Source organism: Canis aureus, chromosome 3, assembly GCF_053574225.1.
Source record: "Canis aureus isolate CA01 chromosome 3, VMU_Caureus_v.1.0, whole genome shotgun sequence".
In the NCBI taxonomy this organism is placed as follows: domain Eukaryota; kingdom Metazoa; phylum Chordata; class Mammalia; order Carnivora; family Canidae; genus Canis; species Canis aureus.
Genome location: NC_135613.1, coordinates 17,375,279 through 17,403,194, shown reverse-complemented (window position 1 = coordinate 17,403,194; position 27,916 = coordinate 17,375,279). Strand labels below are relative to the sequence as shown.

General features: G+C 41.3%; 1 long non-coding RNA gene across 14 annotated transcripts in view; it reads left to right on the top strand.

Moving 5' to 3' along the window:
* Window positions 1-27,916, top strand: part of LOC144310200 (uncharacterized) — an 807,232-nt gene that overhangs the window by 414,147 nt on the left and 365,169 nt on the right. For all 14 annotated transcript variants that reach the window (XR_013375890.1, XR_013375882.1, XR_013375879.1 and 11 more), the window contains one exon: window positions 12,968-13,024. This is a non-coding gene — a long non-coding RNA (uncharacterized LOC144310200). The remainder of the gene's footprint in view (window positions 1-12,967; window positions 13,025-27,916) is intronic.

Here is a 27,916-nt window from a genome sequence, read left to right as displayed (position 1 = left end):
TGTTTATTTACTCATTAATTCAACGGACATCTATTGAATACAGGTACCTTTTTAGGAGTATAAGCGATGGACAAGGGCAGCCTGGGTGGCCCAGTGGTTTAGCGCTGTCTTCAACCCAGGGCCTGATCCTGGAGACCTGGGATCAAGTCCCACATCAGGCTCCCTGCATGGAGCCTGCTTCTCCCTCTGCCTATGTTTCTGCCTCTCTCTCTCTCTCTCTCTCTGTCTCTCTGTCTCTCTGTCTCTCTCTCTCTCTGTCTCTCATGAATAAATAAATAAAATCATAAAAAAAAAGCCATGGACAAGGTAGACAAGATCCCTTCTCTCATAAAGCACATAGTTTTAGTGTATCATAAAGCATGACTTGAGATGTGGGAAAGAGGAAAACAGAAGAGAAGAAAGGAATTCCAGGTAAAAGGAATAGGAAGAACAAATACACAGAGGCAGGAAATAGCCTGCTACTCTCTACAGCTGCATTGAGTTCATTATTACTTCACAGTAACCTGAGTCTGGAAGTGGGGAGAAATAATGGAGAGGGCTATGCTGTTGATTTGTCCAGTAGGCAGTACAGACAACTTTGAATCTCCACTCTTTTATGATTCTCTCATGTGCTGCTTCTATATCCCAGGCAGAAAAGACAGTACCTTTTAGAATTCTTGGTGCAAATTTTTTAGAGACAGCTCTTTGGTTCTGTATAGTCAATATATTTTAGTCCATCTAGGGGCATAATTAATGCTGTGGGGCAGAGGTAAGGGAAGCAAAACCAGGGGCAGGCACTGGTGATTTGGTCTTGAGAGAAGACCATTGGCCAAGGCCAGAACATGTGGCCTACAGACTCAGTGACAGCATTTGCCTAATGATAATCTAGTATATATAGTCCATTGAGAGAATCCAGCTGAATGGGAAGGATCCAAACTCCCTGGTTTGTGAATCCTGAGGGGGAACAAATGACAGACATGAATAGCCCTTACTGGATTATCAATTTTTTCCAGGAGTGAAACCAGCTCCTGTTAATTGGCATTTCTAAGTCAAACCATATGAAACTGCCAAAAGTTGATGATTTTTGCTCTATAAAAATGGCAATTTCATATGGTTTGACTAATATGTTACAGAGATAGTATAGAGCTCTTGATATTTATTACCTCACGGAGTCTCACCTCTCTAGTTAAGGTATATACTATTAAGTTCCTCATTCCATAGCTGAAGAAATGGAGACTCAGCAAAGTGATGTAAATTGCCCAAACCACACAACTAGAGGAACCAGGATGCAGACTTGTCTAGTCGTTGTCAAAAATCTGGCTGTGATTGACACGCAGGAGTTTATTCTCTCTGTATGGGAGCCTGTGGGGCCATTGAAGGCCCTGTGGTGTGTGTGGGCCTCATTGGGCCTTTTCTATGCTGTGAATCAATCTCTGTGCTCTGTGCTCTGAAGCCAACATAATTGTGGGTGTCCCAGTCCCCTGCTTGGCTGCAGTTGCAAGGAGCTAGAGGACAAGACACATTCAGCTGAAGACTTGGCTTCTGTTGAAGGTGGAGGCCAGACAAAATTCTTGAAGTGTTTCAGAGATGACTCAGTCTCTACTGGGGTTTCTCATAATGACTGTCTGAGCACCTGTTTGCTCCACCATACCACAGACCGTGTTTTTTCAAGAAGTCTCCCATGACTGAATTGTTAATGTCAAAGCTTATAGAGCTGCCAGCCCTTCTCCAGAACCTAAGCTTCAGAAGGGGAAAGCAGTCAGGATGGGCAAGGTCATGCTGGGAAAACATGCTCCATGAGTCTTAGTGGCTTAACATAATCAATTCCTCTCTGAGTCTGTCTGTACCTCTATCTGTCTGTCTTTCTCAAGCTACATCTCTAGCACAGAGATGTTGTCAGGAGGCTCTGCTCATCAGAGTCACATAAGGCTCCTGGCTGAAGCAGGTATCCTTCCAACATGTGCTTCTACAAACACGTTGGCCCTGGGAGCAAACATGTCAGATTGTGCACTGGTTCTTAAAGTCTCCATCAAGAAGTGGCACACATCACCTATGCTTATATTTCATTGGCCAAGCCAAGTCACAGGGCCATACCTACCTTAGAAGAGGGTGGGAAAATACAGTGTTACCAGGCATGTGGAAGACACAGCACAAGAAATGCTTGTGATTGCACCAAAAACATTCATAGCTGTTCCAGGTAGTGTAGAGGAATGTCTGCTCATCCCCAGACTGTTAACCCCGGCTTTGCCAAACACATAACCTCAGGGAGGGCTGATTCAATAGGACAAGAGACTGAATGAAGCCAATTCTACCAACCCAAGAAATCATGAGGACATTTCTTAGTTGGATCCTATCAAACTGAGTGTCACCATTGTAGCAAGAGGCTAGACTCCAGTGAGCAAGGGGGGTTTTCTTTCCAACATCTTTCTATATTGCTAAAGCATATCTTTCCCCTTGGTCTTCTACCCCAAGTAGGCTTGGGCCTAGAGAGTAGTCCTACTTGAGCAATTGATAGTAAACTTGACATTACACCCAAATAATCCTTCTATATGAAAGCCAATGGTAATTATATAGAGAAACTTGTCAAAACGCCATTCCAGGATTCCTCTCTGAGTTATTAAAGCCAAATAAACATCTTTAAATCTTGCTTTGGATAGATGTCAGTCGCTGGGATGAGTTGCACACTATGAATTGATGACATTTAATGTTCATATCAAATCAATTAAATCTGCTTCTAGGTAGTTTACAGGTCTTTATGTAATAGATAATGTTGATGAGTTCTTACAAATCCTGATGTGTCTGATGGGAGTATAGACAGTTTATAGGCAATACTAGGAGAAAAAAAGAAAACAAAACTAATGATTTAGTATGTATCGTGATTAGATAGTTGTGGGTTTTTTGGGGCTGTTTTTACATTATATAGTTCTACCCCTCCATTTTCTTAAACTCCATCTAAATCTGGAGGAGATAGAGGCAGTAGGTAAAGAACTTAAACAAAATCTACATGCCAATACAAGCTTATGTCTTCTCTTGCCTCCTTCCTTGTATAAGCCAAATGATAATGTCTAACATGAATGCAGGAAGTAAAAGTTCTGAGAACATTTTACAGTTGTTATTTCTGCCCATAATATCAACTATTTATTTAACAAATGTTTATTTAGCATCCACAACATGCTGTGCAATGAACAGTGAATGAGGTGGACAAGTCCTTGGTCTGTTGGAAATTATGTGTCAGTGGAGACATGGACAGTGAGTGAGGAATAAAATACATGTATAATGGAATTTCAGGTAATAAGAGTCTTTTAAAGAAAGAGCAAAGAATGAGGATGATGAATGACAGGTTTGCTTGAGGGAAAATAGTCAGAGATGCTTTTCCAAAGAGGTAATATTTGGGCCAAGAAATGAACAAAGTGAGTGAGTGAGTCATTGAAAGGTTTTGGGGGAGAGAGATGCAGGCAGAGGGAACCACAAATACAAGGGTCCGATGTGGAATGAATCTGGTATGTCTATAAGCACGAAGGTGAACATGATGATGCTGAGCGAGTGAGGCAGAGCATGGGAGGTGAGCCCAGAGAGGTATGTGGAGGTAAAATCATGAAGGCCAAGATGCAGAATCTGGATTAAATTCCATCTGTGATATAAAATCACTGGAGTTTTGTGAAAAAAAGAGTGACATGATCCAATTTATGTGTATCTTGAACAACTCACTCTGGCTACTGTGTGGGGAGAATCAACTGAAGAGGCAAGACTGGAAGCAGGGAGACCAAGTAGAATATTTCACAAATCTGACATAGAAATTGTTGGGGATCCCTGTGTAGCTCAGCAGTTTGGTGCCTCCCTTAAGCCCAGGGCATGACCCTGGAGTCCTGGGATTGGGTCCCACATCGGGCTCCCTGCAGGGAGCCTGCATCTCCATCTGCCTGTGTCTCTGCCTCTCTCTGTGTGTCTCTCATGAATAAATAAAATCATTAAAAAAATTGTGGTGGCCACTCAGGTGGTCAGAAAAGTCAAATTTTGTTATATCTTAAAGACAGAACCAATAAGAATTACTGATGGGTTGGATGGAAAGATGATGGAAAGAAGGAAAACATGGACAGCCTCTTAGTTTCTGAGTTGAGTAACTTAGTAAAAGGTGGTGCCATTTCCTGAAAGGGAGGAATTTGAGAAGAGAAATCACAAATTTCTATTTTGTATCTCTAATGTTTGAGATGCTTATTAATTATCCCTAGTGGAGATAACAAATACACGGATGAATCTTTGAATCCTGCATTCCAAGGAGACATCAGAGCTAGATATATCAAGATATAAATTTGGAGGTCATCAGCAAAGAGATAGTATTTAAAGCCAAGAGTCCAAGTGAGTTCACCTTGAGAATGAGTTATAGATATGGAAGAAAAATGGACAAAGGCCAAAATCCTATGTGTACCAACATTGAAAACTGGGAAAAGACCAGAAAATTGGACTGGCCAGTGATGAGGGAGGAAAACCAGGGAAGTATAGTGACTGGAAAGCTAAAGTAAGGGATGATTTCAAGAGGAATGATTTGGGCCAAGTATAGCCAATGGCACTGAGAACTCAGGGACACACAGTCTAAGACATGGGAATTGGATTGAAGGAGATGAAGACCACTGGGGAATTTAATAAGAGCTGTCTTAGTGGAATCATGTGGAGGAACCTTCGAAGTGTTCTGAGTTACTCAGAGTTGCAACGTCTTTATCTGTAGATGCTCCCACTTTGGGCATGTTCAAATGCTGATGATGGTAATTGAGTAGATTGATGATGCAGTGGATGGAGTGACTTTAAGAGAGAATCCCTGAGTAGATGATGGAGAGTGGGTTTAGAGAGCAATAGAGATGTTTGATCATCATAACAGAAGAGGTTGAGTCTACGTGCACAGATACAGGTGGGAAAGAGAAAACACTCTTCTGATTACTCAGTTTCTTCATAAAATAAGAATCAGGATCATCTATTGACAGTGAGTGTTGGCTGGCTGAGGAGTGAGACAGTGTCAGTAGTTATCTGGATAAACAAGAGGAGGTGTCAGTAGTTATCTGGTTAAACAAGAGGCAGTTTTAGGGGAATCATGGTTGGCTTTTCAGATGATTCCAAAGGCCCACTTGAGATATGTGGCTAGAAATCTGTGAGGCTGGTAAGCATGGTCATGAATTTTTCTCTGACCACATTCTACTTCTCAGGTCCAAGCACAGAGCAAGAAGAGAGATGAATTTAAACAGGGATAAGGTTTAACATAGCAGTGACAGAGGGGGAGCAGGAACTGAAGTGATGGGGTTGTTTTAGGGATGGACCATGGAATCCAAACTGGAGAAAGATTGATGACAGCATGTAAGCCAGGCCTGGAGACTCTGATGGGTGTGAGCACTGTTTGTTGGAGTGTGTAGATTAAAAGTCATGTGTTTGTGGCCAGAAAGTCTGGTGTTTGAAACCTACATATAGAAAGTGGTGCAGCTATTGATAACATATAGATTTAAACATAAAGTCATTTTCCAGAGAGAAGAAAATTTAACAAGAAAACATTGCCATTATTTTTAGACTGTGGCTACTGAAAAAGAATGGGTGGGAATAAATTCCTAACTTGAGTAAGTTATGTGGACTAATGAATCCTGCCCAAAGCATTTTTGAGATCTCCTAATGCAATTTGTTCCTGATATTACAGTGTTAACATTTGATATAAATCTCTCTCTCTCTTTTTTTAAGGAAAATAGACTTAAGTTTAAATTTTGTAATAATCTTATGGTTCTTGGTTTTTCTCTTGCTGATATGATGAATCACATTGATTGTTTTATGAGTGTTGAACCAGCCTTGTGTCCCGGGGATAAATCCTACTTGGTCATGGTGAATAATTTTCTTAATGTGCTGTTGGATCCTATTGGCTAGTATCTTGTTGAGAATTTTTGCATCCATGTTCATCAGGGATATTGGTCTGTAATTCTCCTTTTTGGTGGGGTCTTTGTCTGGTTTTGGAATTAAGGTGATGCTGGCCTCATAGAACGAATTTGGAAGTACTCCATCCCTTTCTATCTTTCCAAACAGCTTTAGTAGAATAGGTATGATTTCTTCTTTAAACGTTTGATAGAATTCCCCTGGGAAGCCATCTAGCCCTGGACTCTTGTGTCTTGGGAGGTTTTTGATGACTGCTTCAATTTCCTCCCTGGTTATTGGCCTGTTCAGGTTTTCTATTTCTTCCTGTTCCAGTTTTGGTAGTTTGTGGCTTTCCAGGAATGCGTCCATTTCTTCTAGATTGCCTAATTTATTGGCGTATAGCTGTTCATAATATGTTTTTAAAATCGTTTGTATTTCCGTGGTGTTGGTAGTGATCTCTCCTTTCTCATTCATGATTTTATTAATTTGAGTCTTCTCTCTCTTATTTTTAATAAGGTTGGCTAATGGTTTATCTATCTTATTAATTCTTTCAAAGAACCAACTCCTGGTTCTGTTGATCTGTTCCACAGTTCTTCTGGTCTCGATTTCATTGAGTTCTGCTCGAATTTTAATTAACTCTCTTCTTCTGCTGGGCGTAGGGTCCATCTGCTGTTTTTTCTCTAGCTCCTTTATGTGTAAGGTTAGCTTTTGTATTTGAGTTCTTTCCAGCTTTTGAATGGATGCTTGTATTGTGATGTATTTCCCCCTTAGGAAACCAAGAACCATATGATCCTCTCATTAGATGCAGAGAAAGCATTTGACAAAATACAGCATCCATTCCTGATCAAAACTCTTCAGAGTGTAGGGATAGAGGGAACTTTCCTCGACTTCTTAAAAGCCATCTACGAAAAGCCCACAGCAAATATCATTCTCAATGGGGAAGCACTGGGAGCCTTTCCCCTAAGATCAGGAACAAGACAGGGATGTCCACTCTCACCACTGCTATTCAACATAGTATTGGAAGTCCTAGCCTCAGCAATCAGACAACAAAAAGACATTAAAGGCATTCAAATTGGCAAAGAAGAAGTCAAACTCTCCCTCTTCGCCGATGACATAATACTCTACATAGAAAACCCCAAAGCCTCCACCCCAAGATTGCTAGAACTCATACAGCAATTTGGTAGCGTGGCAGGATACAAAATCAATGCCCAGAAATCAATGGCATTTCTATACACTAACAATGAGATTGAAGAAAGAGAAATTAAGGCGTCAATCCCATTTACAATTGCACCCAAAAGCATAAGATACCTAGGAATAAACCTCACCAAAGAGGTAAAGGATATATACCCTAAAAACTATAGAACACTTCTGAAAGAAATTGAGGAAGACACAAAGAGATGGAAAAATATTCCATGCTCATGGATTGGCAGAATTAATATTGTGAAAATGTCAATGTTACCCAGGGCAATTTACACGTTTAATGCAATCCCTATCAAAATACCATGGACTTTCTTCAGAGAGTTAGAACAAATTATTTTAAGTTTTGTGTGGAATCAGAAAAGACCCCGAATAGCCAGGGGAATTTTAAAAAAGAAAACCATATCTGGGGGCATCACAATGCCAGATTTCAGGTTGTACTACAAAGCTGTGGTCATCAAGACAGTGTGGTACTGGCACAAAAACAGACACATAGATCAATGGAACAGAATAGAGAACCCAGAAGTGGACCATGAACTTTATGGTCAACTAATATTTGATAAAGGAGGAAAGACTATCCATTGGAAGAAAGACAGTCTCTTCAATAAATGGTGCTGGGAAAATTGGACATCCACATGCAGAAGAATGAAACTAGACCACTCTCTTTCACCATACACAAAGATAAACTCAAAATGGATGAAAGATCTAAATGTGAGACAAGATTCCATCAAAATCCTAGAGGAGAACACAGGCAACACCCTTTTTGAACTTGGCCACAGTAACTTCTTGCAAGATACATCCACTAAGGCAAAAGAAACAAAAGCAAAAATGAACTACTGGGACTTCATCAAGATAAGAAGCTTTTGCACAGCAAAAGATACAGTCAACAAAACTAAAAGACAACCTACAGAATGGGAGAAGATATTTGCAAATGATGTATCAGATGTATCTTCTGATGTATCAGAAGATATTTGCAAATGATGTATCAGGCTAGTTTCCAAGATCTATAAAGAACTTATTAAACTCAACACCAAAGAAACAAACAATCCAATCATGAAATGGGCAAAAGACATGAACAGAAATCTCACAGAGGAAGACATAGACATGGCCAACACGCACATGAGAAAATGCTCTGCATCACTTGCCATCAGGGAAATACAAATCAAAACCACAATGAGATACCACCTCACACCAGTGAGAATGGGGAAAATTAACAAGGCAGGAAACAACAAATGTTGGAGAGGATGCGGAGAAAAGGGAACCCTCTTACACTGTTGGTGGGAATGTGAACTGGTGCAGCCACTCTGGAAAACTGTGTGGAGGTTCCTCAAAGAGTTAAAAATAGACCTGCCCTACGACCCAGCAATTGCACTGCTGGGGATTTACCCCAAAGATTCAGATGCAATGAAACGCCGGGACACCTGCACTCCGATGTTTCTAGCAGCAATGTCCACAATAGCCAAACTGTGGAAGGAGCCTCGGTGTCCATCGAAAGATGAATGGATAAAGATATGGTTTACGTATACAATGGAATATTATTCAGCCATTAGAAATGACAAATACCCACCATTTGCTTCAACATGGAAGGAACTGGAGGGTATTATGCTGAGTGAAGTAAGTCAATCGGAGAAGGACAAACAGTGTGTGTTCTCATTCATTTGGGGAATATAAATAATAGTGAAAGGGAATATAAGGGAAGGGAGAAGAAATGTGTGGGAAATATCAGAAAGGGAGACAGAACATAAAGACTCCTAACTCTGGGAAACAAACTAGGGGTGGTGGAAGGGGAGGAGGGCGGGGGGTGGGGGTGAGTGGGTGACGGGCACTGAGGGGGACACTTGACGGGATGAGCACTGGGTGTTATTCTGTATGTTGGTAAATTGAACACCAATAAAAAATTAATTAAAAAAAAGAAAAAAAATAACTTTTGTAATAATCTCACAGTGTATTGCTACATTGACAATTTTTTTTTCTTGACTGTAGGAGAAGAAATAGATTAGAACAGAGTGGGAAATACTATGGGTTCTGTAGCCTCTCCTGGCAATAATGTAAACTGTAGTGAGTGACCTTGAACTGATGTGCCATTATTTTTTTTTGATGTGCCATTATTAATAGCAATGATTGTGAATTTTTGTGCTATCTTACACTTTACATGTAATCTGGGAGGTTTTGTAAACATCTAGACACCCCCACAGGTGTCATAATACCCCCACATTAGTCATGTGAACAGCATCCAACATGTCTTTATGGAAAAATAGAGGAGGAAGATGTGCACTGCAGCTCTAGGCAGACAGTATGGCAGCTTGTTATAGAAATGACCCCAGCGGGGATCCCTGGGTGGCTCAGTGGTTTAGCGCCTGCCTTTGGCCCAGGGCGCGATCCTGGAGTCCCAGGATTGAGTCCGTGTCGGGCTCCCAGCATGGAGCCTGCTTCTCCCTCTGCCTGTGTCTCTGCCCCCCTCTGTCTCTCTCTCTCTCTCTCTCTCTCTCTCTCTATGTCTATCATGAATAAATAAATAAATAAATCTTTAAAATAAGAAAAATAAAAAAGAAAAAAGAAATGACTCCAGCAAATCACACTCCCTGCAAAGTGATTTTGCTCCTCCTTCCATCAGAATTAGAATTAATTTCCCCATGCTTTGGTCTGAGATGACCTTGTGGCTTGTTTTGACTAATGAGATGTGGTCTAGAAGTGACGTGGTGTGACTTCTGGGTCTAGACCTCAAGAGGCCTTATGCTTCTGCTCTTGCTTTTCTGGAACAGAGCTGCCTCCACATAGAGGTCCAGGCTAGATTTTGGAGGATGAGAGCTATAGCAGCAAGAGGCCCTGCAGGCATTCATGTGAATAAGGCCATCTTCATTCATACAGCCACTATTAAGTCACTAGCTGATTGCTGTCATAGAAATGACCCTAATTAAGACCAGCAGAAGAACCACTCTGCTGAACTCAGGCCAAATTGCTAACCTGTGGAATTGTGAGCTAATGAGTGACTGTAGTTTTATATTACTAAGCTTTAGGGTTGTTATGCAATAAATAGTTGATGCAACCAGTAAGAGTTACTAACAACCAGTACAGGGAGAGAAAGAAGTAACATTTATTGAGTACCTACATTGTGTTGAGCAATGCCTGAGAACATTATCTTGATTTTGCCTTACAATACCTCTCTGAGGAGGCATAATTTTCTTCCCAGTGGGAATGCTAGAGGTCAAAGAATCTCAGCAGCTGGTCCAAAGTCACATATCTGATGAGTAATAGAGCACAGATAAAAACCCAACCAAAGCCCATTCTTCAAATACATCAGCTTCACAACCTCGATGCATTTGTAAAACATCTCTGTAAATTTGACATATCTTTATGCTGTCTGAAATATTATTTATTTAATAATATTTTCCTTAAATTGGCTCATTTGAATAAGTTACTAGACAAATAAATATATTTAAAGCAGAATCATTTTGTTACTAGGACAAATAACCACGCCTAATATTTATTGAATGCTTTCCCCAGGTGAGCTCTCTTCCATTTGCTTTGCATGAATGAATTGATTTAATCCTCACAGAAATTCAATCAGGTTAGAGCTACTGTCATCATCATCCCCTTTGGAAAGATAAGAAACATGAGTTGGGAAGATTAAATAGTTGTTCAATGTCACCAAAGAAATTGGTAGTAGAGGCGTGGTTGTGCTACTGGCATCCAGGGGTGGGGAGAGACCAGGGATGTTACCAAACATCCTACAATATACAACACAGCCTTACATCTCCAACAAAAAATGATCCCGCATAACTGTCAATAGTGCCAAGTTTAAGAAACCTTGTTTCTGCCTTTCTAAATGGTAAACAAAAATAAGTATTGGTTGCCATGAATGGAAACTCAGAAAAAAAAAAAAGAAAAAAGAATAATACAAAAGAATCTCTAGAAGCTGTTGCTTGCCAAGACTGGGTGTCTTGGGAGCTTCTTTTTGCTGAAAAAGATTAACAAAATGTTAGAGAGATGGTAAAGGCTAGAGACTCTCTCCTTGGGTGTAATCAGAGGATTGTAAGAGACTTATAATTGGAATTAAATCTCCTTGTGTGATTCTAAGTAATTTATGCCATGTCCATGTCCCTATCAAATCATCCCACAATCCACTGGTGCAGAGCTCATCCTTTGGAAAATGTGGCTCTGTACACCAGGTGGACAATCTGTACCCCATGGGCCAATCTAGCCCATCACCTACTTTCTTAATAAATTTTGGGGGGAACATAGCTATTCTTAACCCATTAGTAATATAACCTAATAACATAACCCATTCTTTTACATATCGTATATGGCTGCTTTTGCACCACAAAGACAGAGTTGCTTTGTGGCAGCAGAGACCATTTGGCTCACAAAACCCAAAATGTTTACTGTCTGGCCCATTGTAGAAGGGCCTGACCCCTGCCTAGAACTATGCTTGGTACATAGTAGGCAATCCAGCCTATTATGTGCTAATACTTACTGAATGAATAAAGTCCTGGGAGACAACTGCTCTTCTCTGTCTTCCCTCTCCGCCAGTACCTCCTTCCTCCTACTCCATCCTACCCATGCCTATTTAATTATTTGTTTGTTTTTGCATTTCCATATTGCTCACCATGAAATGATAGCTCCATTCTTAAAACACACACTTGTCCACAGAGTAGTTGATCACTGTAAGCTGCTCCGTTTTAGGGATCAGAGATATAAATGGGTCTCCCTGAGAAAGGATGGTGATGGATCACCATGTTCTCAGGAATCTGAGCTATTCCCTTTCTCCTACAGCTGTTGGTATTCACTGCACTTTCTCAGCTCCAGAGTTAAGGGATATATAATAGACACAGGAAGACCTATAAAAGTAACATCTGAAACTGCCGCAGAGCTGAGTATTGATTTATTCATTACTATAAATTTTTTGTCATTACTATGCAATTGCTCTATCTCAGGAAGAATTGATAGATGTGGTTGGAAGCTGCAACCCACTGTGCAAAACTTTTTCCCCCTTCTATAATTTCCTGTAACTCTTCTAAAGAATCATTATTCCTTATTACATAGCTCTGGCATGCCACCTATTTAGATAAATGCATGAACAAGTGTGCAGTAAATATTCATAGTGGCCCATGTGTCAACGGTATATGTCACTAATTAGATAATTTAGTAGTTCAAATAAATAAATAAGAAAACAGAAGCACACCCAGGAAAATAGTGAAATAAAACACAGACTCCTTGTAGGAATCCAGGCAAATAGGACAGCTTTTCAGACTATAGGATCATCTTATATATTGGAAACCAATCAGAAGGTCACAATGATGCTTAATGATGCTGCTTACATGGGGGAGAAGCCTAGATCCACAAGTGCATATGTCTATTTGGATCTTCTTAACAAGCTACATACTTATTTACTTAAGCAAGGCCACTCTGGATGGGTCTTAGGGGATTTGGTGACCTTTTGCCTCTTATCCTGCTCATTTTCTTGGGTCTGTTATTTATGATCCTGCTGATACCAACAGAACTGGGCTCAGAGTCTGAAAACGATGGGTTCAAGTTCTGAGTCTGATACAAAGTGGGTAAGTTACTCATTCAGCTTGGGCCTCAGTATTCTTATCTGTATAATGGAAATCTAATTTGAGGAATAAGGGCAATGATGATGAATTGCAAATGAGACAAGAGACAAGGAAGCCCTTTTCAGGGTCCAGTGTTCCAAATGAACATTAGAGGACATTTGTCTGTTTGCTTGTTTTATTTTAAATGAATGCTCTCAAGAAAAGTAAGCTAGGCAGACAGAGCAGCTATTTAGAGAATCAAGCTACTATTTACTGGGTGCCTCCTTTGTATCAGGCATTGAGATTACAGATACTTTCTATAGGTTAATGACTAGAATCCAACTTGGTGAAGTAAAGGATGTTTTTGCCATATTTAACAGATGGGGAAACTGAGGATTAGAGGCACTCAGTGTAACGTACTGAAGACGGCAGATCTGGTAAGTGATGCCAGATGGAAATCTCCCTTTCTCTGGCTCTTTCATATCCATTATGCTGCTGGTGATATGCTATGTTGTCTCCAGGTTTTAGTTGAAAGGACTTAATTTGTTTTGTATTTTAGAAATTAAAAAACAAAACAAAATTTCAATCTGAGTTGTCCAGATAGCTTGACTATATTGACAAAATTCATAGTGATCTTCCTCAACTGAGCAACTCAGAGTTCTGTTTACACAAATGTAGTTACCCCAAACAGTCAGTTTGATTAAGGGTCTCTGTGGTGACCTCATGAAGTGGTGTTAAGCAAAAATAATTGGATCTAGTGAATCCTGAGATCTGTCTGATTAGCTCCTAATGCATGAATCTGGCCTTAGCCCTTTCCAGTGGTGTGTTAGAATATGAAGGAGATGGATTCACTTTGTCAAAGAGCTAAAGCCAAATCTTTTAGGCATGCCTAAGCTAGTCAAGGCCTCGTGTGGGCATATTCATTTCTCAAATGCAGATAGGATGAATCTGCATGTTGCCATTAAGCAGTCATATAAAAATTAAACTTATTCATACCATCCTTAGAGCCAGCCAAATTATCTGATCAAGGTGCCCCATTTCTGGTTTGGGTTTATCTAGTCATAACTGAGAGTCCTCATTAATTTATTTAGCAAATATTTAATTTGCACTTCTGTGTGTCTGTAGCAATGGAAGACATTGGAGGTACAAGGATTAATTACATTAATGTGAATGTACCTATTCAGGGAGCCCTGGTTAAAAGCCCCTGCTGTAATTGTTGAACAATACAAATGTAGAGGGATAGATGGATAAATACAGGGATGTGTGGATAGGTGGATAAATGAATAAATTGATAATGAATGGAAGTGTCTTAATCATGTAGGTACCTTTTTGAGCTTTCTTTTGACCCTCAGGAAGACTCAGAATGACTTACTAATATCTCTGTGACTAATGTTGGTACCCAAATGAATCTCTTCAGATCCCATGTTGATATGTCTCACTGCAAATTTTCTTTCTTTTTATTGATAACTGGAGTTCTTGCCTTTTGTCTATTGAGTAGTTTTTGTCTCTTAGCCAGTCCTTCCTAACTACCTTTTTGGTTGTACTCTCTGCATGGGTTTGAATCAGGGTTCATCTGTTCCTCTCTTTGAACCTCACTGGAAGTCTCCCAGTGACGACATCAGTACCCACAGGGGTGGAATTCTACAAAGGTGGATAAATGAATGGAGGCTAATCAATGGAAGATTGTGGGTGGAGGCAGAGAATGGGTAACCATATTGCTCACATTTGTTCCTCCAACATCAGCACCGGTGCCTGGCCCATAATACGTCATCACAGATTTAGTGAAGAAGTGGTTAGGTGACTGAATAAGTAAGTGATTCAGTGACTGAAGAAGAAGTGATGGGTAATTCAGTAGGTAATGAATGGATGGATGCATCTATGCATGAATGAGTGGATAAATTGTTGTATTGGTTATTGGGTAAGTAGGTGGATAAATGGGGGAAATGTAACTAGATAAATGATTGAAAGGGAATAAATGGGTGGATACTTGCATCAGTAGATGAATGGGTGGGTGAGTAAATGGATAAATAGATGAATGGATGGATAGATATATGGATGTATATTTGCCTGGGTAAAACTTAGAGGATCTAGGAGTAAGTGGATGATTGTGTGAATAAAAGAATGGATGGTGGGATGAATGTTTGGATTGTAGCCCTAAAGCCTGTTGGGCACTGGGAGAAGATGGGCTGATACTTAAACTATGCCCTGATTATGGCCAAAGTAAACAATCCTCTTGGTTTAAGGGAATGATGCTGCTGGCTTTGGGAAGATTAAGGGCACGGCACACAAGGGCATGGAAAGTCTGACTGGCTGGCCAGAAGAGTGATAATGACTCGTGGTTTCCAAGCACTGTTTATAAAATAACCAAAGAAGCAATGAGTATGTTTCTTGGGTTCCTTGAGGCCACAGAGAGGAGGGACGTAACCTCAGCAGGGACAGCTTTATGTGAAAGGTTAGCCAACACAGAGTACATGACTGCTGGGGGTTATACACCCACTGTTGACCAGAGGGCCTTTCTATTTTCTACTTTTCTTCTTCCTTCCTTTCCTCCTTTCCTCCTCCTTCCTTCCTTCCTTCCTTCCTTCCTTCCTTCCTTCCTTCCTTCCTTCCTTCCTTCCTTCCTTCCTTCCTTCATTTCTTTCTCACTACCCTGGCCCAGACAAGGATGACCCAGGGCCAGAATGCAGAGCCTTCTGGGAACTGACCCATGCTTTGCCTTGAAATTTGGAACTTCACCTAGGTGACCAGTTTAGACTTCTAGCTGAGCTGGCTGGCTGATTTCCCTGCTCAGGATCATTTACCTCATATGTGTTCTGATTAACTAAAAGAAGCTGTGGTAGAGAGTGGAATGAGCATGGGGCTTGGATCCAAACAGATTTGTTGTCTAGTGACCTTGGGAAGTTTCCTGTACTTTAAAAACTCTGCTTTATCTGCTAAAGATAATGAGGAGAGTGTATAAAATCAAAAACACTTGTTTTATATGGTTACTGTAAGAATTAAAAGAAATAATGTGAAAAAAATCATACCCAATTGGTACCTACTAGGTGTCTTATACAAGTAAGTAACTCTTTGGTTTGTTAATTCCTTATTCTCCCTTCTGTAGTTAAGGTACAGCAGCCCATATGAGACCGGGATATGACTTAGGTGTCAAGTGGGTCCATTCATTTGGTCCATTGAAGACTTGAGGAAAACAATGTGTGGTGTTTCCTCAAAAAGTTATGCATAGAACTGCCCTATGATCCATCAGTTCCACACCCAGGTCCATATCCCAAAGAACTGAAAGCAAGGACTCAGGCAGGTACTTTTACACTAAAGTTTTATAGCAGCGTTATTCCACTAAAAAGGTAGAAACAATTTAAATGGCCATCACCAGATGAATGGATAAACAAAATGTGGTCTAGCCATACAATGGAATATTCTTCAAATTTAAATAGTAATTGAATTCTGACACATGCTACAATATAGATGAACCTTGAAAACATCATGCTAAATGAAATGAGCCAGATACCAAAAGTTGGTTGTTATATGACCCATTCATATGAGGTAAGTTCACAGAGACAGACAGAACAAAGCTTAGAGATTACTAGGGGCTTGGAGGAGGAGGATGGAGAGTTACTGTTTCAATGGAAACTTTTGTTTGAGTTGATGAATAAGTTTTGGAAATTGATAGTGATGATTGTTGCCCAACACAGTGAATGTACTGTATGCCATTGAATTGTATACTTAATTTATTTTAATTATTAGAAATAATTAAAGTGGTAAATTTTGTCATAAATGTTTTAAATTTTAAAAAGTTGCCCATGGCTATTCAGGGTCTTTTTTGATTCCATACAAATTTTAGGATTATTTGTTCCTGCTTTGTGAAAAATGTTGATGGCATTTTGATATTGATTGCAATGAATGTGTAGATTGCTCTGGGTAGCATACAAACATAGTGATCTGAAGGGGCACCTGCACCCCAATGTTTATAGAAGCAATGTCTACAAGAGCCAAACTATGGAATGAGCCCAAATGTCCGTTGACAGATGAATGGATAATGAAGAGTGTATATATATATATATATATATATATGCTGTGTGAGTGTGTATATATATATATATATATATATATATACTGTATATATATCCCATATATATACAATGGGATATATATATATATATGCACACACACTAATATATATATGTGTATACAAACACACACACAATGGAATATTACTCAGCCACCAGAAAAATGAAATCTTACCATTAGCAATGACATGGCTAGAACTAGAGGGTATTATGTTAAGAGAAATGTCAGTCAGGGAAAGATAATTGTCATGATTTCACTCATGTGGAATTTAAGAAATAGCATAGAAGCATAGTGGAAGGGAGGGAAAAATAAAATAAAATAAAAATAGAGAGGGAGGCAAACCATAAGAGATTCTTAACTATAGGAAACAAACCGAGGGTCACTGGAGGGGAGGGGTTGGGGGATGGGGTAACTGGGGAATGGGCATTAAGGAGGGTACTTGATATAATGAGCACTGGGTATTATACACAACTGATGAATCACTGAACTCCACCACTGAAACTAATAATACACTATATGTTAATTAATTGGATTAAAATAAAATTAAAGTAAAAAAAATAATTAAAAAATTGGCCCCCCAAACACCCTCAAAATAGAATTTGTGCCTGTGAGCTACACAGGTGTGCCTAAGCCCATGGGGTCAGACAACCTGGCTCAACTAGTTCTCAGAATACGTTAAGCTATTCAGCAGCAGGATTGCTTTCCAGGATGGGAGGCAGGCACAACCAACACTACTAGTTCTAGTAGTTCTCGTGTTCCTGTCAGCATCTCATCATTCATCTGATTGGCCTCAGTGAGATAGATAGCTAGTGTTAGCTGCCATTGTTTTTTGACTGGGTGATTGTGCTTGAGGTTTAAATTTCTGAAAGTGAAGGTATGATTGGCCCAAGCTCTTAGAAAAAGTGGTTGGATTCTGGACAGACAACAATAACTAATGAAGAGGAGGGTAATGTTAAGACTGTTCTCACCCCTGCCCCAATCAGCGCCAGACGCCCTGAAATCCATCTTATTCCATCACTCTTACTGTTCCCAGATATTTAGACAGGGAGGCCACAGATCAAAGAAAGACTGTTCTGGCCCGAACATAGGATGACATACATGGAAAACCCAAGCTCTGCAGGAATCCTGTTGCAATATATGAAGAGCTGGAGCCTCAATTATGGGTACTCTGAGGACAAAATTTCAGACTTTACTCTGGCTTTTGTCAGCTTAAGACTCTTAAAGTAGTTTACACAAAGATTTGTATGTCTGAATTTTTCCCTGGCAGGTTCTTATTATAACCTAGATAAGGCAAATCCCGAATATTTGTGGTTAGCAACAATAAGGAATTTTCAAGTTGTCTGACGTTTTCTAGCCATGCAGATCACCACCTAGGATCAATATTCAGCTCTGAGACAAAAGGAGACATATAGATGGTGGGAAAGTTTTTCATGGTTTGTGCAGTGTCTGAGTTTCAACTCCTTAGCACCTTCGACCTCCCTTTGGTCCCTGTTTCTCTCTTTCATCTGTATGTGCGCATGTGTGCGCGTGCATGTGCGTGCACACACACACACACACACACACACACACCAGACCTTTTGCCCTACACAGCATTCTTTCAGAGCTATTCAAAGGGAAATGTGGATGTCTAACTACCTAACAAAAGTATCACTAACCAGCACTGCAGAAGAGGGAAGGGACATTTAAAAGTGAAGTTTTTGCCTTCTCTTCCCTTTGCGATCTCCTGGCCATAGGTTGTATCCTTTGCTTCCATGACAAGCTGGTTTTAGACCTTCCAGAGTTGAGCAGAACAACTGTTACCACGTCAGTAAACAGAAGACTGTTTACGTAAAAAATATAGATTTCCTTTAAGCGCTTTGCTTAAGCCTTTAGTACGTTGAATTTACATTATTATTGTTTATGTTCCCAGAAGTCGGCAGGAGGATGGCCTTGTTGCAGTTTATGTGGTTTCATGATTCACACTTGATGAGGCAGCTATCACACAGGGCGGGGATGGGGAGGCGGGGAGAGTCAGGGAAGCGCAAAGAAGATGAGAGCAAGCTCACTTGTGGGATCTATAGCCTTAACATAATGGTACAGCCAAGGGCCCGGGGATTTCTGAGTCAGTCTTTCAGATTCCCAGACATGTTGATCAGTTTTGAAACTGGCCCACCCACAATATCTGTTGCACCTGATATTCACTTTGGCCGTGTTTTTCAGGGGTTCTCCTGAGATCCGAGCTCCTCCCCCAGCTGTCAGCTTAACAGTGTGCTCAGCTCCTGTCCCCTGGGTCCTCAGAGTGCCATGTGGAGATCTGTCTGCCAGCCAGTGCTGAGTGCCTTCTATGTGCAAGTGACACCCATACAGATATGTTTCCAGGTTGGTGGGCCCTGGTGGAGAAGGGGAGTCTGACCCCAGTGCCAGAAGTTTCACAGTTTAAAACTTGATAGAGTGTCACCACAGGCCATCTCCTGTGGTGAGTCCAGCTTAGAGCCATGTCAACTAGTTCTGAGCTAGATTTCTAAGAGGGTCAAAATCAAGAGAATGTGTTCTCTTTTATGAGGCATTGAAACAGAATGGATAAAAACCTGTGTTTTGGAAACATTTAAATCTTTTCTATTTGTTTGTTTGATTCTTTGTTGTTTATTTTTTCTTTGAGACCTAGCCCTGCTTCTCATTAGCTACATGGCTTTGGGCAAATTTCTTAAACTCTTTGTCCCTTAATTTACTCATCTATAATTGGGGGATGCTCCACCTCATAGGCTTCTGAGAGGACTAGATGAGATAATGCATGTAAAGCACTGGGCATAGTACCTGATAAATAGTAAGTTCATAATGGCTGGTAATAAGACCTAAAAACTATTTTTATTATATAAAGGTGGCAAGCAGGAAAATAGGCATCTAAAGTAGAGGGAAGGTAAACCAGGAGGAGTTCATGGGCCATGTTTTAGACGCTCTGGAGGCATTTTTGAGTGCATGCTGCTTATGGCTTTGGTGTGGGATCCTGGGGATATTAAAGGCCTCAAGTTGCTGACTCTTCTGGGAATAGCTTGAGAACCAGATGATCCAAGGATCCCACTCATATTCCATTAGGATAATATGCCCACTTCAGGACTCCTCGTCCTCTGCAACCATCTTTTAATCAATTATTCTGGGCTCCACATGTCCTAGACACTTGATATTTTAACTTGTAAGCTTTCTTTCATAAAAAGTTGAGCCATTCATGGCCACCAGACATGAATTAGTGTTTGGGGACAATGTCTGTTATCAAGTATGCTAACTTTGACAACTCGGTATCGTTTCTGAAGTCAATGCATTCATTCCATTGTTTATTACTTTATTCAACAAATATTTATTGATTATCTACCATGTGCCAGGCTCTGTGATAAGTGTTGGGGATGCTATGGCAAGCAAAACACACAGAATTATCACTGAACATGGAATCTAGTTGGGGGAGGCAATTTCAAATAATCATAAAAATATATAGAAATTATAGATTATTGTAAGTGCTATGAAGGTGAAACATAAGGTCCCATGAGGACATATAGGAAGATGCCTGAGCATCTGGGGTGAAGGTTATCAGCAGGTCCCTCTGCAGGAATAATGTTGGAGTTGAAAAATAAGGAATTAACAAAGTTGAAAGGGCTAGAGGTAGACAGAGAAGAGTCATAGGGTGTTCTGGTTATCTCCTGCTGCATAACATATCACCCCAAAACTTGGTGACTTTTGACAACATTTGATGATCACTTCTCCTAGTTCTGTGGTTGACTGGGGTCAGCTGGGTGATTTTTGCTTATAGTTGTAGTCAGTTGTTGACTTGGACTCCACTAGATTTGACACCCAAGATGGCTCCCTCAAGTGACAGTTGATGCTGGCTGTGGGCTAGGAGCTCAGCTGGGTCTGTCAAATGGAACATCTGCATGTGACTTCTGTGTGGAGCTTAGGTTTTTGACAGCATGGCAACTGGGATGTGAAGGGGAGTACCCCACGAGTGTGTTCCAACAGGCCAAAGTAGAACCTATAGGACTTCTTATGACCTAGCCTCAGCAATCCCAGAATCACCTTTGTCCCATTCTAATTGTCAAGTGAGTTGCCAAAGCCAGCTCAGATTCAAAAATAAGGGAGATATAGATTCTGCTTCTTAGTGGCAGGAAGGCACATATACGCAGGGAGTAAAGAACTCCTGGGCAGTCATCTTAAGAACAAGTTACTCTGTGTGGCTTTTGCTCTTGCTATTCAGTCTAGAATGATCTTTCCTGAAATAGTTACATTACCTACATCATTTAGATATCAGTTCAAAATATCTCCTTAATTCAAAAGATCTTCCTCAAAGAGGGCTTCATTGACCTTTGTATCCAGTCACTTTCTCTCTCATGACTGTATTGAATTATTTTCATAGTACTTACCACTCCAGAATTTTCCCTTTCTTGGATTATTTGCTACAGTTTTCCCATAATTAACCTCACAAACCTATAAAACATAAGCCTTATAAGGTCACAGTCTTGGTCACCAATGTATCCCCTACAAATATGCCTGACAGTGAGAACTGAAAAAATACCAACTGAGTGAAGAAAGAGGATTCTAAGTGGAAGAAATACCACACACAGAGATCCTGAGGCAGGAAGTGAGCATGATAATCTGAGGAAATGAACAAAGCCATGTGTGTTGGAACCGGGGAATAGAGAGGCAGCCACATACCATGGGGGCCCATAGCAGCATCCTGCTTGGTCACAGTCAGCCTGGTTCATTCCTGACCATGGTCACCATTTTCTGAAGTGCAAAAAGTATGCATATGTTCTGTTATGCAAGCGCTCTGGCTTGAATTTGTCTAATGTGTGCTCCAAATGACTCACTTAATGGATAAATGGCACCGCTGAATTTGTACTCCATATTCTTATGTCTTACTCCTTCTAAAAGTAATTGAAAAAACAACAACAAAAAGAATGACAAACAACCAAGTGATCATCACCTACATACCAAGAAGTTTTGCCCCTTTCCTGGGAGATGCTGGGACCTTGTTTCATTATTTCTTACAACACTGGGATGTTGATATTTTCAATCTCCCCCTTTTTTATGCTAGTGGTGGAATTCAGATCTCGGGAAACTTGCCCAAGGCTCTCCAGCCTAGTACCAGTAGCTGCTGGGTTCAAACATAGGTCTGCTTTACCTCAGAGCCCTGCAGAGTTTTGGGTAATGGCCTAAGTCATAAGGAGAAAGAAATCAGGGAAGACAAATGTCTAAACCAAACCCCAGAATGATATATTTTCCTCGTGGCATTGAACCAACTTGCTGAGCCCCATGATAACTGGCCGACTGTGATTATAAGGCAAGGATCTGATTCCTGCCTCAATCATGACTGAATAACCACTAGTTAGGAATCATGAAAGGGCCCAAATGAGTGGTGCAATGGGGATGAGGAAAGGTCCACAGTTGCCAGAGATGGATACGAAGGCAGTCAGAGGTGGGGATACTTCAGTCAAACCCAAAGCAAAGCCACCAGAACATTATGTTCTGACCAGGGCAAGGGGAGGGGGTTGTGGTTGGGGAGATTGTTGGCGATCCACTGGCTGACAGCCACCATTTTTAACTGGTGCTCATTCTTGGTGAGTATTGTGTGTGTGTGTAAGTCACATCAGGGGACTCCCAGCTGGCTCTCATTTACACCCTCCAGTGCCAGGGTCTCTCTCTCCTAAACCCTTGTGAACTGTCATCATTTCAATATTTTCCTGTGCTTGAATGGGCTTCTCACTTAATATCTCAGTCTATGTTTTGAGCTATTTTCCTCTTTATTTTTTCTCCATATGGGGAAAACTTAAATACATTTTTTAAGGAGATGGCAGAGGAACTTAGCCTAAGTCACACCATCTGTAGTGGTGGACACTTTAGATATTTGTCTGGGAAGGGAAATTTCTTTTCCATGTTTTCTCCTGTTATTCTTTGGGAAATCCAGGGAATGATAAGAAAAGAAAGAAAAGAAAAGAAAAAGATTGAAAGGGATAAACAAAAGGAAAGGGGAGGGATCCCTGGGTGGCTCAGTGGTTTGGCGCCTGTCTTTGGCCCAGGGTGCGATCCTGGAGTCCCGGGATCGGGTCCCACGTTGGGCTCCCGGCATGGAGCCTGCTTCTCCCTCCTCCTGTGTCTCTGCCTCTCTATCATGAATGAATGAATGAATAAATAAATCTTTTAAAAAAGGGGGGGAAGGAAGGAAGATGGTAGGGAGGAAGAAAGGAATTGAGTGAGAGAAAGGAAAGAGAAAAGAGAAGAAAAAAAGAAAAGAAATTTCCAAAGGGAGGGAGAACAAACTTTCAAAGAAGACCTGGAAATAAGAGAAACTAAGCTGCCTAACAAATATTACAGCAAAACTTAAGCAATATCTCATTTCTCAGAAGGGATACACGAGAAGGATGCACTGAAGAATTTGCATTGGACTCAGAGATACAGTGATCTGTACTACTTATTTTTTACATATTTGTGTGTGTGTGTGTATGTGTGTGTGTACTAAAACCAGGGTTAGCTCTCCAGGAGAAATCCTAGGTAGATTTGAAAGTGGAGAAGGGTGCTGAGTAGAAGGGGAGAGTATTTCAGCCAATGCAGACTATTACTGAAATTGATGTTCTTGGCCTCCACTGTTTACCTTGTTGCCTGCCAGGGTAACTATGACCCCAGCTGAACCCCCACCTCCTAAATGATACCTAGAGCCTCCAACGCCTATTCCTGCCTGCTCCAGATCCTTCTCTGGCTCATCACTGCTGCCATCTTTGGCACAAAGCCTTGTTATATAGAGGGTGAGTGGATCAACTGAAAACAGGCTGATGAGGAACAAGAATGTCCTCACCCTTGGACCAAAATGCCAACCGCTGATGGAACTCCAGTGGTCACTCTGGTTTCAGTGGAGATGTATTGAACTCAAGCTTGGGATGAGAATTCAGGGATCTCATTTTCTATCATTTGTTCAAAGCCAACTATGGACAAGGTTCTGTGATATCAAACCCTTGTTATAGAAGAGAAAATTTGGACTCAGCTGTTAAGTTGTTTAAGGCCACATGGGTCTCGAGTAGAAATGTGGTTTCAATCAAGGCCTCTCTGACATCAAAGATGGAGTCAGTCATTCATTTAAAATTGACCACAGAGAAGGTCCAGTTAAAGGAATGGGATACTTTTCTTCATTTCTTCACCTGTTCACTCTGTTCTTACTTGTGGAACTCACCAGCAGATGATCAGGCCCCAGAGATGCAAGAGTAATAGTCGTGATCTCTACCCTCATGGAGCCCATGATGCACCTGCATCTGGTCACTCAAAATGTGGTCCATAGGACAGTGTCCCTGGGTGCTTGTTAGAAATATGAGGTGTCAGGCCCTATCTCAATCTCCCTGAATCCTAATGTTCATGTGAAGCTGGTCTCCAGGCCATTTGAGAAGATGCATAAAGCATGAGAGAAGGCCAATAGGAAATGAAGTGGAAATTAGGAGTTAGTAATCTGGACAGGGGGCAGCCTGTGTGCAAGAAACCAGAAATCCCAACACACTGAAGGAAAGTGAGTGATAAACTGGAGCAGGAAAGGTGAAAAGGGGAGAGAAATACTTGAAGCTGCCAAATTCCTTGTGGGAGTGTGTGCACCACTGACTGCATCTTATCAGCTATGAGATCTCGCCCAGCCTCAGTTTCCTGTTCTATAAAAGGGGAATAAGGTTGATATATTTCTCACAAGGTTGTAGCAAAGGTTAAGAGTCAGTATTTGTAAAGTGCACAGTCAAGTATTTGGCACAGAGCAAGTCCTAAGCACACTGGCTGTTATCCTTATTATTATTCCTCTGACATAGCTGTTCTGTAGACTTAAGAGCATACCAGGTGGGACGCATTGTCCCCTTGAGGAGCGTGCACTTGGGGTAAGTAGAAAAGGCCTGTGTGCCTGGGTAGTTGAGACAGAAAGCAAACACCCAGCAATTTCTAAAATGCTTCCTAAAAACACTTTCTAAATTGTCTTTAAAAAAGAGCTGAAGTATCACCTACTCTTAAAATCATCCATCTATTTATTCTGACATTTTTATTATCATGAGCTGAGCTACATCTAAGTAAGTAATCAATCATAGATAATATCAGTAATGATAATAGCCAGTGTTTATTGAACATCTATTACATGCAGGTACCATGTAAAACCTTTTACAAGCATTATCTCAACTTAATTATCTCAAATCCTCACAGATTTTGAGTGATTTTACCCTCCTTTCCACAAATGGGGAAATTGAGTTTTGGCATACAGGCAAGAAATCCATCTGTTGATATTAAATCAGAGGTTGGAGACATAGGCAGGAGGTAGCAAGGGCATACATAGGAGAGGCCTAGTGAAGACACAGCCCGTCCCCAACTCCTCTCCACCTACAGCTCAAATGCCCATCCTCTGGTGCCCAGTTTTATCTTTATAGTAGGTGAAATTCTAAAGATGTCCTCCACCAAGATTCCTATCCCCTGTATATTTGATCAAATGAGAATCTAGATTCTGTGATAAGAGTTTTGCAGATCTAAGTAAAGTCCTAAGTCCCCCTAACATATGGAAATTATCCAGTGGGGGTCAGATGAACCCTTAAAAAGCAGAGAGTTTTCTTCAGCTGGTGGCAGTTGGGAAGTCAGAGAGATTTAAAGCAGCAAGACTTGACTTGCTATTGCTGGCTCTGAAGGTGGAGGAGGCCATTCAATGAGGGCCCCAGAGGGGACTTGAGAAGCTGGGAGTGGCCCCACTGGCAGCCAGAAGGAAGTTAACACCTTAGTCCTACAACAATGAGGAGCTGGATTTTGCCCACAACCTGAATAAGTTTGTAAGCAGATTTCTTCCTAGAACCTCATGATAGAGTCCTGCCTGGCTGTCAGCTTGATTTTGGCCTTGGGAGACCCTAGGCAGAAAGAGCCCTGCTGATCCCATTAGGACTTCTGACCTGTGGAAACTGTCAGGTAATGATGGGTGTCATTTTAAGCCACGAGGCTTGTGGCAATTTGTCACATGGCAATAGAAGACTTACATAATCTCAATTCGTGAAACCATACAGTACATAACACTATTGGGGTTTTGCTCTTCCACTTTTTTAGCTGTGAAAATAAAGGACATTGTTTTACTTTTCCATCAACAAGTAAATGTGAAAGTGAACAGAATATGTTTTCTGAAGGAAAGATGGAATGGGGCATACATTTGTCTCCTTTAGACCATGGATCCCGGGCATCAGGCTTCCCAGATTCAACATGCAACTTCCTCCCTTGGTAGTTGTTTGGCCTTGAGGTTTTCAATCAACTGTATAGGCTACACTGTGTTTATCCATAAAATTGGGATAATAATAAGGCTGTAGGGAGGATTGAGTGATACAACATTCCTAAAGTATTGAATTCCCTGCCCAGCACACAGTGATCACTCAGTAAGTACTCCCTGTACACAGCATCCTCACCTGGGGGGTTACTGTATGAATGAACTCCAACCTGAAGAAGCTAACACATCATCACCATCAGCATAGCTCTCAGGTTTTATGGCTGAGGTCCTAACATGTACTAGATCAGGTCAACACGTATTCTTGGCTCTGGGCACCTGATGGGTGACTCCAATCATAGATCCTACAATGCAGAACCATATCCTGAAGGAAATGGTTGGACAACCCCACTGGAGACTCTGCTTGGAAACTAGGAGGGCCAAGTGGTTCAGCTGGGATGCTTCTGCAGGTGTCAGAACTACCACCAGTTCAGTGATCGATATTGCTGACTCGGAGCAGGCTGCTCACGAGGGCCCACTGAAGAACAAGACTATCTGTTCAATCAAAACAGTTGAGCCAGCAGCTCTAGGTAGACAAAGCCAGACTTAACAACAGCCTTGTTCCAGCATCTGCTCATTTCTAGCCTTGCCAAGGAGCTAAAGGTAGAAATCCATGAGCACGCTTCTGTTTTTATCAAGTGTATATTACTCCTTTCTTTTTAGTTTTTCTAAAGAACAAATAACTTTGGCCACTATATTCATGGCCTGTTGTTTTTTAAAGTTCTACTGTGCTTTTTCAGAGAAATATGTATTTTAAGAGAAAACAGTTTGTGACTGAAAACAGAAGACAGAAATATGCAAGGTAGAACAGCACCCTGGCATGCAATGGCAACTGGACCTTTTCATTAGAGCTGGGTGCAAGCTGACATCATAAAATCAGCCACATTGGGAAATAGGGATGGTTCCATTCACACTCAGCAACTAGAGTCTCTCTTTCAGGTTTTCCTCCAACTATCTATTATTTGCAGAGCTCTCAAGCAAGTGCCTCTTACTACCTTTCTTCCCCTAGATCACTCTTCTCTAATTTTAGTGAGTTGGACAACACCATGGCATGCTCTGGAGGAGGAAACTGGAATATGTGTAAATAATTGGTAGATGCAAAGATCCATTTCAGCTGAGGAGAAAAGAAGAATGCAGAGCGCCGCATGGTCCCTGCATGGGTGTGCATTCAGGGTCCAGCGCACAGAGCAAGGGACAAAAGCAGAGAGGGCTGGCCGGAACAATGGGCCATCACAAATGCCATGTTATGTAACTGGGTTATTTGAATTCACAATTGTGAAGGCCACAATTGTAGGAGAAGGCCTGTCCTCCTGATTCATGGTGGGAGGGCAGCAGGCTCTGAGCCTCCAGATGAGGCCAACAGCTGCCACTCAGGAGAGAAGGACCAGATTACTCCTGACCCCACAAGGTGCTCAGCAATTCTGTGTGGAGCTGCACTTTTGGATGTTTACAGGAAAAGAAAGGCAGTGGGATATCTTCCCCCACCACTGAAACTGGCCTTTTGAAAATGACCTGATTCTTTCCATTTGGTGCATACTTCTTGAGCTCAAATTGGTGTTCTCTGGATAGTGCCTTGGGACTTTGAGTTGCATGTTCCAAGGCTGCATCAAGGCATGTGAACGTGAATTTGCAGAAAGGCCACCATAGCAGGGAGTCAAGAAAAGCTTCTTGGAAGAGGTGAGCTTTGAAGATAGTATGGCTGTGGCATGATAAAGGCACTAAGGATAATTTTGACTTGCGTGTAGCACCCGATTACACAGCACAAGCAATGAAAGGACAAGGCTCTCTCTCCTGCCCCCCTGTTTTGTGTCGACCCCCCATCTGCAGGCCCTGATTTGCTGCCACAGTCTTTTCACCTCATTCATGATGACAGGCTCACCCTTCCCACCTCACTCATGGTGGGACCGTTGAATTCCTCAAACCCACCCAGCATCTCACTGGTCTGTAAAGTCCTCCTCAGGCACACCTCACCCATCTGCTCCTGCCCCTCACT